Raw genomic sequence first — 19,444 nt, forward strand, 5'->3', positions numbered from 1 at the left:
TAAAGACAGAGTGTAAGAGAGGGCCGTGGTCCACATGCCAGGATGCACAGCAAAAAACAGCCACTCTGAAAGGCCAGAGGCTGAAACTGACATTGAGACCAAGGAACCACGTGTTCAGAAACTGGCAGACAGCTCCCGACTGGGAATGAAGGAATTTTGTGATGGATTACTGATGTCTGTGACAGGAAGGTTCGGAGGTTCATTTATCATGCACAAAAAGCCCAGCCCTATACGTAATCCAGTTTACCACCCTCAAAGCTCCGGGAGGGCTATCACTGAATACACAGCCAAATGAACTGAACAGGACAGCAGAGATCACTTCATTTGTGCTTTACCAGTAAGAGAAATGACATCAGATTCCTCTCTAATTATACACACAAGTTAGGACACTTTTTGACCCCAGAACATTCCTTGGGAGCTAAACTTTCCTTGTAAACTGTGTGACTTCACCAATGCTTTCTCCAAAAAGCTGGTGAGTTTTAGTCACATATGTTTCCTTAAATTCTTTTCTGATGATCGTTTCCTTCATGATACCTCCAATTTTCTCTGTTATTGAGAGCACATGTCATATTAAAAATTGAAGCCTATTCTGAAGGCTGAGAAGAAACTGAGTCCAAGATCTTTCACTGGGATAACTGCACGCTGCCACCATCAATACAACTCTCCAGTGTGCACAAGACCTTATATAATACTGTACATCACTTCAATTGATTTACAAGACTGTGTTAGTTTCAGATGTACAGCACAGTGATCCAGGATTTTTGCAGATTATATATGATCCAACAAGTACTCTGCCTTATTCATCTTTGAACTTTATGACCTCCTGACCCTCAATTATATATGACTAGCTGGAGCATGGTTTTTCCTCATCAAGGGTTGAAATCTAGCAGCTGCAACTTTGAAAGTTAAAGATGAGATTTCTTTTTCTATGCTTGACCTAATAGTAAGTAATACTTTCTCCCAAATCCACTCATCTCGCACTAGAAGATTAACCTCGGATTAAAGGTAGCCTCAGTTGAAAATAACACCACATAACAGCAGTAGAGAATATAGATAGGTGGGCCAGAATGCAGTCTATATGGATTTGAATCATGGTGCAGGCCCCTTACTGGCCATGTGGCACTGAGTGAGCTGAGTAAAATTCTCAAGCTTCAGTTTTCCTCACTTCCAAAACAAAGATGAGATTAATAGTAACTTCCCCAACAGCTGTCAGGATTAAATATTATAACATGTTATACTAAAGTATTTGGCAACCTCCCTAGCATACAGTGAGTGCTGAGTAAGTATTAGCTATTTTTATTAGTTCTCAAAACTAATAATCAAGAGCTTTAAAGTCAGCCAATATACCCCCTGACTTTCATGCGGAAACCAGCTGGAATAATTTCTGGAAAAAGAAAAGTCACAGGAATGTCAACAAGTCATGAAATCTGTTCATTTGCCTGGGGAATGCCAAGTGTGATGAAATTGTGCATTTGTTGTTTATCATGAAATGAGGTCTGTGCCTTATTCATGATGAATACATTCCAGGGTTGTTGACTGCTCTGCAGTAATGCAACCCAGAAAAGCAAATTAATAAAATGGGCACAGGAATGCAAACCTCATCAGGAATCTACGGACAACATTCAGTCAAATGTTTTCAGCAATATTCAATGAAGACTGAGGCAAAATTCTCCTCTTATAAGTCTATGTATTTGGAACTACTTTCTGTACACATCTTTCCTTAAAAATGGGGCTAAAAGAAAGGAACTCAATTTTGCTGATTCTGTTAAATTCATTCTAATTCCTCTTGTAGTCTGGGAGAGATGTGTGGCTTGTGATTTTATTCACTGAGAAGCAGTAGGATGAGAAGAACCTTGCTCTCCAACTCAGAATGGTCTCATTTTCATAAACCTCATCATGGTCTTCACTGTATCTTCCATGAACACCTGGAACAGCCAAGATGAATTTTCTGACTGAACAGTAGTCACTTCTGAGAAGCCACATAAAATGAGTCACTTACCACCATGGTCATGACTCTCCAAGCTCATTTTTTCACCTCCCTAAGAAGGCTTGATTCTCCGGGGTGAGGAATGTGGAAGAAGAAGACTAGTGTCTAACCAAAATCTGAGATCTACTCCAAGAACAAACAGAGTATCTTCCCAGAAAACTCTAGATTAAATGCTGCCTGCAATCATCTGAATGTTTATATCCCCACCTCCAAATTTACTTGTTGAAATCCTAACCCTTTGAGGATGATGGTATTAAGAGGCGGGGCCTTTGAGGGGTTGTTAGCTCACGCACCCTCATGAATGGGATTAGCGTTCTCATAAAAATACCTCATGGCGAACCCTGGCCCCTTCCACCACATGTGAACACAGCGAGAAGGCAGACTGTGAACCAGGAGCAGGGCTCTCACTCAGCCGTGCTGGTGCCTTGATCTTGGACTTTCCAGCCTCCAGAACTGTGAGAGATCGGTTTCTGTTGTTCACAGGCCAGCAGTCATGGTATCTAGCTATAGCAGCTTGAAGACTAAGACACTGCCAGTTCGCAGTGAGGTACAGAAGGGTCCTGGGTCGGGCTTCATATACATTACGTCCTGTCTCATGTGTTTCCCCGGTGGAAGGAATATGAAGATGACATGGGGAAAGCTGTCAGCACTTTACCCTCAAGCTTTGGGTCAGGTAGAGCACGCGCACCCACACATCCACACACACACACCAAGGTGAGTTGAGGGGAAGATGGTGCAGGAGCCAAGGAGACAGCAGAGTCAACTCTGAACAAACAGTCAGGAAAGGGAATCTCAAATCTCAGAGAAGGAACCTCAGATCAGAGCCCAGGGAAATTTGCTGAGAGCGAGTAGAATTGGGATCCCTTGCCCGGCTCCATGATGCCTTCCCCAACTTGCTTCTGCTGAGGACATAGCTAAAGTCCTCAACAGGGGGTGCTGTTGACACTGGTGGAGAACCTGGTTCAGATAACCTAGATCCAACTGAACTGTTCTGGGAGCCAATACCCACGGAAGGACCCTAGGGAGACACCCACACAGAGAGAATGTATGTGGGAAGAAGAAAGGAGAGGGCATGCAAAGGGAGCTGGAAGGACACACAAGCTGGTCTTGTCTGCTCCAGGCTCCGACCACACAGGGACAAAGTAAGGAGACAGCGCAAGACTGGCCACGGGCGAGCCCGGCTTGGCCACTCCAGATTGTGCTATTCTGCTGTCTTCAGGAGCTGGCTGTAATCCATGCTCACAACCTAGCCTCTGCTCTTGGGAAAATGTTTTGAGAGCATTTGTCACATTTCACAACAAATAGGGGATGATGTAGAGGCAGGCCAACTTCAGCTGACATTTTTATAACTCTGACACAACTTTGTCAGAAACCCATTTTTATTTAGCTTGGTTTGAAGTTCATGATTTACTTTTTGGAGGAGTGACATTTTCCATAGATTTTTAATGTCTTGTCATTATTTTATGCATATTTTTACAGAGAAAATGGTGGTAAATAAGGCTTGCATTTGGAACATGAATGCAACCTCTATAAATTCCTCCCCCCGACCCCACTCATTATAGAACTTCTGGATCTTGAACCCTTCATGCTTTTTCTTATGGTTATGTTATTAATATGAAGATTGAGGTTCTAGCTTGGTATACAGAGGGCAGGAGACATTGAACAAAACAGGGCCAAATGGTTTGTTGCAAAAAGAATTTTAGGGATGATCCAAAAGACACTCTTGTCTTCCAGATGCTGCTCTCAAAAACCTACCACCTATTCTGACCCCATCTCCTGCCCCTCCCTATCCCCTATAAACCAAAATGAAAATCACCTGCTGGTCTTATCATCCATCATCAGCAAAATCTCCTTTATCCGCATTCTTTTTTGGTGTGGATTCCATTCACCTCCACGTCCTAACTGAAACCTGGCTCTCTCCACATAAAAAAGAATAAAATAATGCCATTTGCAGCAATATGGATGGACCTAGAGATCGTAATTCTAAGTAAAGTAAGCCAGAAAGAGAAAGAAAAAAAAATCATATGATATAACTCATATGTGGAATCTAAAAAAAAAAGAGAGAGAAAGGACACTATGAACACATCTACACAACAGAAACAGACTCGCAGACATAGTAAACAATCTTATGGTTACCAGGGGAAAGGGGGTAAATAAATTTGGGAGTAAATTTGGGAGTTTGAGATTTACAAATGTTAGCCACTATACATAAAAATAGCTTTTTAAAAAGTTTCTGCTGTATATCACAGGGAACTATGTTCATCTTGTAATAACCTTTAATGAAAAAAATGAAAACGAACATATGATGTATATGCATGACAGGGACATTGTGCTGTGCACCAGAAATTGACACACTGTAACTGATGGTACTTAAATTAAATTTTTTTTTAAATGAAACCTGGCTCTCTCCTGAGAATACTTCCTCCCCTACAACCCTCTTAAATGCCACCCTCCTGACCGTGTGTCCTGGATCTGAAGATGGGTGAGTAGACGCCTTCCTTGCTCTTTAACGCTACTTGAAACCGTCTTCTCCCCTTCCTCCCTAAAATCACCTACCTTCGATTCCCATGTCATCAGATTATACCATCCTGTAGTTGTTGGTTACCTAAAGATCCCTGGGACACTCTTTCTCCTTCCGTGAAGATTTTAGCTCCTGGCTCACTGTCATCCTCTCCAAATCTCCACCAAAAAAAAAAAAAAAAAATATCCTTCAATTCTCTGATTTCTGAATTTCATGACTTTCTGTCCTTCAATAATCTTGTCCACACACTACCTTAGTCACTTACTTCCATAGTCATAACCTAGACATCATCATTACCAATCACTGCTTTCCCACCAGAATCTAATTTCAAGCATGCCAATTTTTTTGACCATCCCACTGTTTATCTTTGCACCTAACTCTTCCTAAAACCCCAGCTCCACCAGTCATTTGACCTCCACCAAGACATATAATCCAATCCTTCCCACTGTTCAATAGCCTCACCCATAGTTTCACTCTCCTCCTTCCCCAGGCAAAAAGCCACGGTCAGTTATTATAACCATCCCCTTGGTTTCTCCCTCATCTTCCTTAGTCTCTATTGTTTGATGTAGTTGCTTCACAGAGCCCCAAGTTCTGTTCAATCCAAATCTCCACCTATTTTGCACCTGTTCCCAGACAAATACTTGGACTGGAGAAGAAGACACAATTGCGCTGATGGCCATGCTTTAAATTCATGACCTCTAACCTCAAATGGGAACTTAATGTTGCTTGGCAATCATTTTTCCCCTAATTCATCTATTTCTCCACTCTCTTCGATGGTTATTTGATTCCCTTTCCTCTTTCCTCAGACTTTCAGACCCTCTCCCATTGTCTTCACTCTCAGCTGATCATTTGACTTCTACTCTCTACTCAGTTCCAAACTTGCCTCTTAGTCTCTTCTCCTCACAGCAGCCAGAGCAAGCATGTGAAAGAGTCAGAACACACCACTCCTCTAGACAAACTTCTCCCATGGCTCTCCAAGGGAGGATGAAGTCTAGAGTCCTCACAATAGCCTGCCAGGATCTACACGATCGGGCCTCCCTGACCTCCTCTCCTAGAAACTCCCTGCCAGTCACTCCACTTTAGCTTTTCTGTTCCTCATGAGCTCTAAGCATGTGTCAATCTCAAGCCATTACCCCTAGGAATCCCTCTACCTGGGATTCCCTCCAGTTAGGTCCATGACCCATCACTTCTTCTAGGCTACTATTTAAATGTCACCTTCTTAGTGAAGCCTTCCCTGGCCACCCTAGATAAAACTGTGTGGCAGTCCCCACTGCCATACTGGCTAACGTGGCCTCTACTCTTTCCTTGCTTTATGATTCCCCTAAGCACCCAGAAATCTCAAACGTACTGTGCATCCTGGTTATCATCTGTCTCTCCCACTATAACGGAAGTTCCTGGCAGACTGGGATGTTTGCTTACTCATAACTATCTCCCAGTGCTCGGAAGTCTCTGGCACACGATTGGTGCTCATTTGGTGAATGAAACACATGAAAACATACTTGCATACTTGCTAGGTACTGAGGACTAGAGTGGGAACAGAAGTCCACCGAAACACAAATACTGCCTTTGAGGTGTTGATAGATCTAAAGAAGAGATGCTAAACGCACACAAATCACTGCAGCACAAGGCAGGATGTGATGAGTGCCATGACAGAGGGTGAAGAGGGGAAACAGAAATTTCAAAGCAGGTTGAGGAGGCTAAGCACATGTGATAAACAGCCACGCTGTGTCAAGGAAGGCAGGCTGGGATTGGATTAATCAGGATTAGACTGATCTGAGAATAGAAACTTTATATGGGAGTTCAAGTGGCTACATTCACTCATTCTATACAAGTCACTGGAGATTCAGTGGTGAATATGTCAGACATGGTCCTTCCCTGCATGAACTTCATAGCCCAGTTATAGGGAAGGTGGCTTCCACCTGGATTGGAAACACCAATGTAAGCATCTAAAAATACAGCATTGAACAACTTCAAAATTCAGAGTTTGAGTTACTATGCAGTTTGTAGTAGAAGTGAATTGGATTTGTTAAGAAAATTATTTCAGGGTTAAAATTTTAGGGGAGCTCAAGTAAATTAGGCTTTAATCTCTGTGTATAACTTTTAATGCAATGGTCTAGAAGAGCTTTTGCATTTCATGACAGGCTGAAAATCAATCTTATGAAACTCTGTGAAAGCAAGGTTGATGGGGGAGGCAGGAAGAAGGGGAGACGTGAAAAGGACAAGCCACAGTTCCAAAGGGGCCACTCGGCTGAACAACCCGCAAGTGGCTGTAAAAGGAAGAGCCCCGGTGTTAAGAAGCAAGCTGTCATCAAGGAGTAGTGTTTATGACGAGGCGGGGGAAGCAGGTGGGAAGGCAAATACTGCCTAAGGTTATCAGGGGTGACCTTATGGAAGGGGCTGAATATTTGACGGGCTTACAGGATGAGTTTCAAAGGGAAAAAGGAGGGAGTAATTTGCCAAAGCTGAAGAACGAGCCAGAGCAGGGGCACAGATGGCAGAATAAGGTATGAACCTTGATAAGCCTGCTTCTGAACTGGCTAAATGTGCAAAGTGCAAGTGCCCCTCTCAGAGGGAGCCGGGGGAATTAAAGCAGGCAACACCTACAGAGCATACAGCCCAGAAACATAACTTTAATTTTAAATGAATGTTAAAATAAAAAGGGAGGGAGATTGAAATTAGAACCCCTCACCCCCAGCACATAGGAAGAGAGGCTTCGAGGGGCTGGGGGTCCGAGGGGAGCTTGACTGTAGGTTGTGGAGGACCCAGAGTGACCGTGGTCCCCAGACTCAGGCCTGGGCAGCCAACCCCTACGTCAGGCCAGCCCGAGAGGAACGAGCTTAACACCATGTCTCAGGCTGATTCTTGTCCTCAGCAAGGCCTTGCTCCGTCCGACATAGGCATCAAAGGGGATGTTAACTAGTCTGTGACTTGGTGATGACCACGTCACCTTCAGGATGAAGTACCCCTGGGACAAGACAGAGCCTCCTGGACCCACAGCCCACACCTGTGAGGTCACACCTGCAACAGGCGAGGCCCCACAAAAGCCACCGGTAACCACATTTCCAGTCTGCAAATCCCAGATTCAGAGATCAAAGAAAGAAGTTAACCCAGGGAACTGAGGCACAGCTCACCTGAGGTGGGAAGCCCCATAAAAAAGACCAGTAGGACCCCCAGGCAGGGCCACTACTCTCCTGCCAGCACCATCCGGTTTCCTGGCCTGGTGGCATTATCTCGCTCTTTGCCTCTGAAACAGCTTACTTCTAGGAGGGCCAATAGAAGCAGTATTGGAGAATTTTGGGTCTCTGGTTGACCTGTACGCTCAGTGAGAGGGTCTTTGTTGAAGGCCTCGTGCAGGTTTTTTGAAGGCATGATACAATGAACCCTGAAATTCTAGAACATAGAAGTCTTCCAGTTTCCATTTTAGTTGAAAATTTTCTTGCTGATGTAAAGAAGCAGATTAAAGAAATTGTGGTTGGATGAGCAGGTCAGGTTTGGGGTATAAATTAGGCAGCAATCCAGTTCTTTTGGGAATGGAAAGCAACTGTCTTTGTCTTGCAAATATTTACAAAATCAGAAAAGTAAACACAGGCCACAATGGCCTAAGACTGAGCCAGGTTGATTCAATCAAATAGAACCTGAAACCAAAGAGATTAAAAAAAAAAAAAAGAGAGAAGAGGCCTTTTGAAAAGTACAAACTGCTAGAAAGGAGTCCTCACCCCAAAATCTAATTCACAACTTCCTTAAGGATTTGTCAAGGACAAATACAAATCTTAAAAGCCTTTCCCACAAATAGCAAAAAGCCTTAGTTTAGTTAGCAAACTTGTTATTTATAAACTAGTGAGTTTTATACTGTTATACCTAATTAATGACTAAACTTTTTAAATGAAAGCTATGAGATCTCTGGTTGTAAAGGTGGGTACATTATAGATCTGGCTTTTCTCTACCTCTGGAAAATATTACCAAAATTAATTTGTAGAACAGCTCTGTTTAATTGGCTTAGAAGTACACACTTACGAATTAAGTACTTCTAAATGTAACAGAAACAAATCCAATCGGTTTTCAAGTTCATGTGATCTAGGATGATCTTTAGTAAGTAAAAGCAATTTTAAAGTTACTGGTTTAATTAATACAGACATGACTATAGAGTTATCAACATTAAGTTGAATACTTTTATTGTACCTGGGTTTAGGCAAATAAGATCATGTTATTTCTTCCAAAATTTGCCAGCAAGAAAAATAGCTTGAGATGATGGTTGATTTTTGTCTAATGTCTCCTGAAGTTTTCATGGGTAATCAAAACATAATTGTTGGGAACAAGTGATTTAGTTAGACGGGCTAAGTAAATGGGCTAAGACTTTTTAGGTAAACTCTTTACAAATAATTATGTTTTATAGTGTGTCTACTTAAAAACAGTTTCTCCAAATCTTTTTGGTAACTTAAAACTTTAGAGTTTTGCTAAGTTAATTTAAATGATGACCATTATTGAATGTCTAGACCATTTCCAAATAAGATAAAATACTAAAACATTAATTGTTAAAAAAAAAAAATCTGAACTTACCTACTTTTGTCTTCTCACTACAGAAAAACTAAACATATTTAGGTCTATTAGAAACATGTCATATAACACACTGAAAACATTTATGCTATGAGGGTATGTTTCTAGAAATTATGAAATGTATTCATAAGTTTGCCAATCAAGAAATATTGGTGTAACAAATAGTTCACAACTGCTTGCTTAGTTTTCACTAGAAATTAAGGTTTCTAAGGGTTAAAAGCTCTAATTATTATATGTATTAAAACTACTAAAATTAATAAGGAAAAAACCTTCATGTGCAAGGAAAACAAGTATAAGGAATGGAAAGGTATTTTCTTAAGAAAAAAGAAAGTAATTCTGTCCTATAAAGAGATGAATGAATTTTAATATTAAAACTAAGTTGGTACAAAACTAGAATTTGGTTTTCTTTCTCTGTTAAGAGGACAAAGTTTTCTTGCAATATTGATCTGCTTTGATAACAGATTATAAATTTTCTTTATCTTTTAAGCAATCAGTTGAACTTTCTGTATTTGCTTCTGAAATCTTTTATTGTCACTTTGGTTCAGTGAGTAAGTATTCTTTCACAATGACCTATGATACTACTTGACCAAGAGTTTTTAAATCTTTCAGTATCTTTGACAAACTCCCAAATAAAATCCTAAACAAAGTCCTTTTGACCTCTAGTTAACTTCAGGATATTTCAGAGGGCCCCTGAAGTGTCTCAAAGAGAGATTTTAAATAATTAGGCTTATTTGGTATGTTAAATTGCACAGGAAGCATTGTCAAATGAGTGACGATAAACCTTAAGTTATATTGTATTGGTAAATGTTATTAATATAAATGTTCTAGAAATTGTATGAGATTCCCCAAATTTGGATATGTCCTAGTATAATGTTATCAGCCATATTTCTACTTACTTTTTTAAAGTGTTGTGTGTTACAGAGATAATCAAATTTCCTTGTCAATTGCACTGTAATCAGAACTTTTACCGTGACATTGTCTTTTGTCATTTATAGACATTACTGCTTTACTCTGATGCTTTTGAAAAAAATGCTTCATCTTCAGGAAGAGCCATAGAAAATACTTTTTGACAAACAGGTTTCTAATAACTTTCAGATCATACCACTGAACTGCGTAGGAAATTACAGAACTCAATGAAAAACCTGATGGCTTCATAAACCAGCTAACAAAAGATCAAGATCAACAAGAATTAATTACGTGGGATTGAAAGAACCGATGAAATGTGATTACAATTTTATGACTTTTTGTCTAAAATACTACTGACTTTTTAATCTTTGTTTTCCAGATTAAGGAACTTTTTCCTCTCATCTGATGATTTAATAGCAATTTGGTAAATTATATCTTTGTAAGCAGAACTGAAACAATCTTTTTTTCTCCTTATCTGATCCCTCCAGAAGCTAGAAACCCTAGTGAATATTCTTATTTTTGTGGCAATATAGTTATTTACGTATCAGTTTGCTAAGAATCTGTTTTCCTTATAACAGGACACAATTGGGAACACGGGTTATAGGACCAAGGCTTTGACTGAAAGGTCCTATTTGAGAAAGACAGGCATAGACTCAGATATAAGATTGACTTTATGGAGCCATACAGTTTCTTGGAAGATCAACCTGGTACCTTGCTTACAGGGTTTCTAGCAGCCTTACCAGGTGCATAAGGAAGGTAACTTTCTGGCAGGCAAAAGAACCTCAGGATATTTTGAGGACCTCAGGAGGAGAGGAATTTATCCAAATCTGTAAGTATAAAAGATGAATCAAGTGAAAATTCCTTGACATGGCTTCCTGGCTTCAAGAGGCATTTAAAAGTTCAATCCACCATTTGTGACAACACAGATGGACATAGAGGGTATTATGCTAAGTGAAATAAGTCAGGCAGAAGAAGACAAATACTGTAATGATTTCACTTATATATGGAATCTAAAACACAAAACAAGTGAACAAATATAACAAAACAGAAACAGAGTTTTAGATACAGAGAATAAACAGGTGGTTGCCAGAGGGGAGGGGAGTGGGGGGAGAAAATAAATAGGTGAGGGAGACTAAGAGGTACAAACTTCCAGTTGCAAAACAAGTGAGTTTCAGGTATGAAATGAACACTGTGGAGAATATAATCAATAACTATGTAATATCTTTGTGTGGTGACTTATCTTAACTAGACTTACTATGCTGATCACTCTGAGATGTATAGAAATATCTAATGACCACATTGTGTAACAGGAAACAACATAGTGCTGTAGGTCAATTATACTACAAAAACAAACAAACTCATAGAAAAAGAAATCAAATTTGCGGTTACTGGAGGTGGGAGATGGGAGGAGGGGGAATGGATGCAGGCAGTCAAAAGGTACAAACTTCTAGTCATAAGATAAATAAGTACTAGGGATGTAATATATATCATGATAAATATAATCAACACTGCTGTATGTTATATATATGAAAGTTGCTTAGAGAGTAAATTCTAAGAGCTCTCATTACAAAGAGAAAATTTTTTTTCCATTTCTTTAATTTTATATCTATATGAGATGATGGATGTTGACTAAACTTACCCTGATAACCATTTCATGATGTAGGTAAGTCAAATCATTATGCTGTACACCTTAAACATATGCAGTGCTGTATGTCAATCATACCTCAATAAAACTGGAAGAAAAAAAGTAAAATAAAATAAAATAAAAAGTTCAATCTGGAGACTATGAAAAGTTCCAGCGAAGCATAATTTAAAAAGCCTATAGGGTTAATTGCTATTCTTGCTGGACTTATGTAAACAATCATGCCAAGTTTAATGAAACAACTTATTTTGCAAATAAATTAATCTTAATTTGACTGTCTTTGATAGAAATGAGGGTGATTTTAGAAGGAAAAAATTTTATTTCAGTAAAAACTATAATACACATTTGTGAATATTAGATTCTAGTTATGTTGTCTTTGAGGTTTTGCTTTTTCACCTATAAAATGGACTGGATCCGGAGTTATTCTAGTTTCCTCGAATATTTGGCTCCAACTCTCCAAACTAACATTTTCAGGTTTTTTCCCACTTTTGACTTGGAATCATTAAGAACTAAAGGTGTCCTTTTCCTGAAGCCTTATAAACTGAAGCCAAACAATTTGGAATAAACTTAAGAGACATCACAATAGCCCATGTTTAGACACCCTTGTGCCTGCTGGCTGCATAAGCAACTCAGAAAGTTTACCTAAACACCTAATGGCCTCATCAGAGACATTTCAAACTGCAAAAGATGTTTCAACTCTGACATCTAGAAGTCTTCTCTACTGTCAGCTTTCAGGACTCAAAACACTGGGTTTATAATTTGCTCTAATCATTAACCTTTGTTTTCCTTTTGTCTCCATAGAAATGCCTCTTATTAAATACCTGATAACTTGCACCTTATAGACCTGACTTTGAAGGTCCCCCTGCACCACAGCCTCCTGAAAAGAATTTAACTGGACTGACCTATGATCAGGACTAAGAGACTGGTTCAAGGAGACATAAAACAATTTGTCAACTCAACTGGCAGGACTATAGAGAAGCAAAACTTGCCACCCCAAAGTGTCTCTGGCATGTGAATTGTTTCAAGCTGAAAACGATCAAAGCCCAAAAGACTCAGGACAAGACTTTGACCTTCCCGTTATCTCCCTAAAAAACATTAAGACAGAGGGCCTGTTCCTGGAATAGAGCTATCACCAAAGATACCTGCAAAGAATACCGGCTAGGTGTATGGGGAGACTCAGCAGGGCCCAGATCAGTGTCCGCTCAGTGTCCCACTGTCTCTGCATGGCCCAGTAAACATTTGTGTACCAAACATTTGCTTTCCCATCTCTATATGAACTGCCTTTCTCCCCTTTGACGTCCCAAACCACTGCCCCAACATCCCCTTTCGCCTTTAGCTGAAAATGATATTTAAGGTGAGGGTTTCAGCCCTTTTGGTGAGTTACTCAGTTTTCCTGGGTCTCTCCCATGTATACATGTTATTAAATTTTGTTTCATTTTCTCCTGTTAATCTGCCTTTTGTCAATTTCATTCTTAGACCAGCCAGAAGAACCTAGAAGGGTAGAGGGAAATTTATTCCTCCCTGACACTTGCGTCCATGTTTCCCACACCAGGTCTTATCTAGATAATGGGCCAGCACGCATCATTGTGGTACTTTCTCCCCTCCTTCCCAAGAAGCATTCTTGCGCTGCAGGGTCCCCTCTGAGAAAATCATCTGACTGGGAAACAAGCCAGCTACTCTGTATTTCCCATAAATCATGATCACAATTTACAACTTTGTCATATTTCCAATGGCATATTATAATACATTAGAGCTGGAAGGGAGTTAGAAATTGAGGTTTATAAAAGAAAATGCAAAGGACCAGAAGGGAGGTGCACTGTACAAGGCTATATATAAACTTCTATTCCAGAGCTCTTTATCACACAGCCTTATTATATTCCCCACTTGCAGAAGATTACTTTTGAGGATCCCTGTTAACAGAAGATTTCATCCATAAAAAAGAATGACTCTCAAAGGAGGAAAGGAGGCAAGAAGAAATGTGAAGGTTTTTAATGTTAATTGAAAGGGAGACAAATGTTCCCAAAAGTCTGAAAAACACTGTTCTGTAAGAGAACACTCATGAAGTATTAAAAGCCTTCTTGGCAGGCATCCTCAGTTTCCTTAGAAATGTTTGCAAATCATGTTTACATATTTTAAGGAATTTTGTTGTGGTTTTTCCCATTTGGCTATTTCTGAGTAAGAGCTGAGAAGACTGAGAGACAGCTGGGATGACAGACTTCATCAGTAATCCAGAGATATTTTAACTGTAAAGGACTGATTGTTCAGTATTTTGTTGAAACAAGGATACCATAACAGATCATTGAGACATAATGGGACTGATTTACACCTCCTGTGAAGTTGCATTGTTGCTTCAGACATTCTGGAGATGGGGTGGGGGTGCAATAGTTTCCTTTCCAACCTGCCCTCAGAGGCTTTTGTCTGCTATATGTTATTTCAACTATCCTCTAAGGTATTAAAAAAAACTTTTTTTTTGACACTGGAACTAATTATGGAACCAACATCATTTAAGATGATGTTCCTTTGTTTTAAAAAAATTACTTAATATTCTGAAATCAAATCTGCCACACCAATATCTCAAGGCTTCTTTGTGGACTAGTTGATTAGAAAAAGCCTTTGTAAACGTGCATTATGTATAAATGTCACTTGTTATTACCATCTAAAAGCCAGGCCTTTAGAGTCATAATATTTAGCGACTAGGAAAATATCGTAATCACAAAGGAATTTAGTTTTTCCATTTTGTCCTGCTGGCAGATTTCAGTGGACTCTGATAATAATATGGTTTTCTTTGAAAGAATGTGATTGTAGAGATTTGCACTGTGTTGTTCTGATATGCTTTCCACATTATTTTGAATGCATTCTGATCACCACTTGATACTTTTGGGGCTATTCCAGGCTTTTAATAGAAATGTGTCAAAAGAGCAAATCCACACTACAGCTGCAGTTGGGGTCATCTTCCCAGGCCTCCGCCCCTGCAGTCCCACTGCAGGTGGGGACCTGGAAAGCCTGCAAGGTGAAAGTTACCATTCTGGGAGCAAAATCTTTGCAAAGTGGTTGTCACCTCCAAGAACAAGCAACTACCTTTCATCTCCTGCACCTTCCATCCAGGGCCGCCAGGGTTTCTTATGCTGTGGCCTGTGAACCACTGGTAGAAGGACTCCTAGTCCCTACCCTACACCTGCTAAATCAGAACACCTAGAGCATGTCTGGGAGGAGGAAACTATCCTCTACCCATCTAGGTTCTTCTGCTGGTCTGAAAATTAAACTGACATGAGACAGATTAACAAGAGAAAATCAAAGAAAGTTTAATAACGTGTATAAATGGGAGAAACCCAGGAAAACTGAGTAGCTAAAAAAAGTGGCTGAAACGTTCACTTTGAATACCATCTTCAGCTAAAGACAAAAGGGGATGTTGGGGTTAGTGGTCTGGGATGTAAGAGGGGAACATGGCAATTCATATGGGGATGGAAAAGCAAATGTTTGGTAAACAAATGTTTGCTGGACCTGCAGAGATAATGGGACACAGAGTGGACTCTGATCTCCAGGCTCTGTTCGCCCCACCACACGGAGTCCATAATCTTGCGATTATCTCTGGTGATAGCTCTACTCCTATAACAGCCCTTCTATCTAAATTTTTTTAGGCATTTAGGGGGAAGGCAAAGTTTTTTCCTGTGTCTTTTCAACCTGAGCGTTCTCAGTATGTAATAATCTACAAACCAAAGAGACATTTTCAGATGGCAAGTTTTGCTTCCCTGTAAGCATAACCCAGGAATCTGTTTTCTGCAGTTTCCTTGAGTGATTCTTATGCATTCAAAAATCTGAGAGCCATCGTTCTTAAATCCAATTTCTAGGATGCATATGAACTAGATCTGACAAACACATCAGGGTAAAGTTTCATTATGCTCGGAGATTCATTAGTGTTAACATATTTCATTCCTCATTAGAACCAAATAGTAAGAGGTACCGCTCCAGGCAGGCAATTATGAGGACATCAAGTCAAATAAGGTCCACATTCATTCTCCTTAATATATTTACTTTTCTGGTCTCACTTGGTTTTAGGTACTTTTGTCACTCAAATACAGATTTCTTAAAGTACAGTCATTTATTTAACAAACTGCAAAATTAATTAGTATCTGCCATGCATGAGCCAAGTCCTGGGGTTGTCATCAATAATGCAGAAATGAGTAAGTTAGGATCCTTCCCATCAAAGAGTTCAGAGTCATCTTTTCTTCCTGGCCTCCTCTAGCAATTGCCACAGAGCAAGCACCTCATTCCCCACAAAGAAATTCTAGAAATTCCCCAGCCCACTGGCTTTGTACTGTGTTCCTTAGAGATCTTAAGTGCTTGAGATGTTCCCCAGAGGACATGTGTGGGTGGCAGATCAAGCAGACTCCATGTAAGAACCTCCCATTCCAGAATAACAGCTCCAGTTTTCTCTATATATTTTGTATTACATGTCCACATGAAATTTCAGTTAAGACAAGAGAGAAAATTTGTAAAGTATCACCCTAGAATAGATACATGTTCAAGTATTTACCTCCAACAAAGAGTTTCTAACACCATATTCCACTCTCCCATTCTTGTCTATTTTGCTGTTTCTGGTTATTCAGAGGGAACATGTCTGCATGTGTTACATGCCAAACTCCCCACCAGCTAAGATTTTAAAAAGGTGTTTGTTCTCAAGGGAGCTGGAGGCAATAGAAGTATTGCTTTGGTATTTCACTTGGAAGAAGAAGTTTTTGGAACCATGTCAAACCACACAAGGAAATTTGGAATCACAAACCTTAACTCTCTCATTTTTCTAAATTTTATCTCTCATTCCAACCTGCTCCAGTCTTGGTCTAGGCTGATCTCTTTGTGAAACTCCCCACTGAGCAGTGGGTCAGCACCAGCTTCCATTGAATCAAAAGATATTTTCATTTTCTGAAATAATAGTTGCCCTTCTGAGCCAGGAGGGAAGAGGGCAGGGCACAACCACTGAAGGAATGACACAGCAATTGAGGACAGGACAAACTGGTTAGAACCAAAATTGCGGAAGATTCGATTTCCAGTAGACCTTGAACTTCAAGGCACACTCAATTTCTTTCACAGGAGATGTCTCCATAGAATAGGTTCTTGTCTCATGCAGGAAAGAATTCAAGATTGAGGCATAGTAAAGGGAAAGTTAAGTTTATTCAGGGAGACACACACTCCATAGAGTGCAGGCTGTCCCAGAAGGCAGGAGAGAGATCTACCACAAGGTGCAGGGTTGTTAGCTTTATGAGCTTGGTAATTTCATATGCTAAGGAGTAGGAGGATTATTCCAACTATGTTGGGGAAGGGGCGAGGATTTCCAGGAATTGGACCCTGCCCACTTTTTGACCTTTTATGGTCAGCCTAGAAACTGTCATGGCGCCTGTGGGTATAACTTGCCGAGTGTAAACACAGATTTCTAAAAGGATAAAGTTATTTCCAAGTCTCTGAGAATGGAGATAGCATCATAATCTGGCTGAATGACAATCAGCTGGGCTATCCATGCTCTACCTCCTTACAGCTCTGTAGGGCAACAGGGACCACGTACTTACATTGGGCTATAAATACTGCCTGGTCTCGGGGTAGTTCTTATTGAAGCAACTCTTAGTAGGCAGCAATTGGAGTTCTTCCCCTTACTGTTTATGTTGGCACTTGTAGATGAAATAAAGGATTACATCTTTAAAGGGCTATTTCTGGATGAGTCAATTTATAAAAAATATGGATTTATTCTACTGGAATATGGACCCAACTCTATTTAGTTTAAAATCGCTGTAATTTGGGAGGTTTTTAATGTTCTCCACATTGTTGCAATAAATCTTCGGGTTTAGGAATTGAGAAAAGAAAAGGATTTAGGTCTCCATGACCTTTAAATGGATTCATTGATTGCTATGGGCATCCTGGGAAGGAAAGCCCAGAGTTTAGATTTTTATTTGATTTTTGAACTTGGATGTTTTGTTTAACATCTTTAGCCTCATATTCCAGATTCCCCTTTTGTATGACATAAAATTATCTATCTGTCCAACTTCACAAGGTTATAACATAGATTGCAGCTTCTGACTGTGAAAGCATTCTGTAAAACCCCATGTGAATGTAAGGGAGAATAATAATCTTCTTGTTACTCTTACTGAAGTAATGAAATGAAATCATTAGCTGGGCCCAGCCCAGATCACAAACCTTTCTCAAATCCACTGACAGTGTTTCTCCTGCCTCCAGCTCCATGAGTGCAAACACTTTGTTAAAGCTTAGCAGTAGGGAAATATCTCTGGGGACCACAGCACTTGAGAAGCTGGCCTAGAGAAGAAGAAAACATACCCAAGTGAAGACTACTCATGTCCTTTAACTTATCCCTAAACTCATATGTTCACTCATATATGGATAAAGCCATTTCTCACAGCCAAAGGCACAAAGCAACTTTCTGGAAAAAGAGACAAGAAACTGTTCATTTCATGGAAGACTGCCTTTCAGACTATAGTCACTTAAGCACACATGAGTACCTGAAGGAAATCTCAGATGAATTCAAAGGAAATAGCTTACCCTTGTTTGTGGTTTAGCATCATACTGCCAAATCCAGCCAGGCGATTTCTTTCACAGCAGTTTTTTGGAAGGTGGCAGGCATGTAGGGACACATGCAAGGTAAATACCCAAAGTGTACAAATGCAGGCATATCCATCACCATCATGTTGAGAAAGTCACACCACATGGCAAGAGGTGGTGCAGCCAAGTCCCTTCAGGTCATTTACTCAGAATCATAAAAGCATGGAAAGCACCTCCAAGAATGATTACAAGGAAGAATGCAGGGGTGAGGATGTGGTCATCATCAAAACATTCTCTCCTTTCTGAATAAAACACATTAGCTGCTTCAGGGCCTCCTTATACACGTCTCCAAGGTGTGAACGGCATACCTCCGTGGGGGGGCACCATTCACATTGAAATCTATGAAAAAAAGACCCTCTCTGGAGTTCAATGCATAACCTGCAGGGCTGTACTTGGACAGTGCAGGAGACCCCCTCTGTCATTTGAGGGATGGAGGAGCGGGGAGGTGTATGGAAGAAGGCTTTACTTACAGACCGAATTTGTCTCCTGGTGTCCATATACACTCTGGGCATGAGCACGGGCTAGTAATGTAACCTCTCAGTCTCTATTTCCTCTTCTGTAAAATCTGATAACAAAAAAGATTCCACAAAGTCATTGGGTTAAATGAGGGCTAGATGAGATTATATAGATAAAAGTGCCTGATACATGGAAGAGACTCAGTAACTGATAATTATTAGTACTGACTCAGTCTGCCAAGTAGATACTGGAGGAGACAGGCCTCCTTTATTTATAAACAGAGATAATTATAATAGTATCCCACATTTAAGTAGCATTTTATGTATTACTATAAAAAAAAAAAAAAACCTTTTTGTAGGTACTATTAATAGACCAATTTTTACAGATTAAAGTCACTTTCCCAAAGTCACAAAGTTAGTAAGTGGAAAAGCCAAAACTCAGATCCCTCCTTTTTCTTAAAAGTCCAATGCCCTATCTCTAAGTGATTTGTCAGGGAAAAAAAGGGGTTTGGGGGAGGCACTTAAAGGAAGCTTTATTGGAAAGTGGGGCTGACTACTGAGCTTCTTTGGCAATAGGTTTCATGGACTCGATAAAGTCTATTCAAGATGATTACTTTTTTTCTCATCAGCCATCCTGAGACGGCTTTTGTACAACCCTGGGACACCAAGAAAGAAATCAGCTCTCAGGTCACACAGACATACCAGGAGAGAGGAATAGAAACATAGAATTCCAAAGTTGATTCCAACCTAAATTACCTCTATTTTGCCAGGAAATG

At 40.1% G+C, this 19,444-nt stretch overlaps 1 long non-coding RNA gene across 1 annotated transcript in view; it reads right to left on the reverse strand.

The window, feature by feature from the left end:
- The window catches only part of LOC116155801 (uncharacterized), a 62,278-nt gene extending 43,450 nt beyond the window's left edge, over positions 1-18,828 (reverse strand). The window contains exon 1 of the long non-coding RNA XR_010381953.1: positions 18,684-18,828. This is a non-coding gene — a long non-coding RNA (uncharacterized LOC116155801). The remainder of the gene's footprint in view (positions 1-18,683) is intronic.
- Between the last annotated feature and the right edge of the window lie 616 nt (positions 18,829-19,444).

This window comes from Camelus dromedarius, chromosome 8, assembly GCF_036321535.1.
Source record: "Camelus dromedarius isolate mCamDro1 chromosome 8, mCamDro1.pat, whole genome shotgun sequence".
Lineage (NCBI taxonomy): Eukaryota > Metazoa > Chordata > Mammalia > Artiodactyla > Camelidae > Camelus > Camelus dromedarius.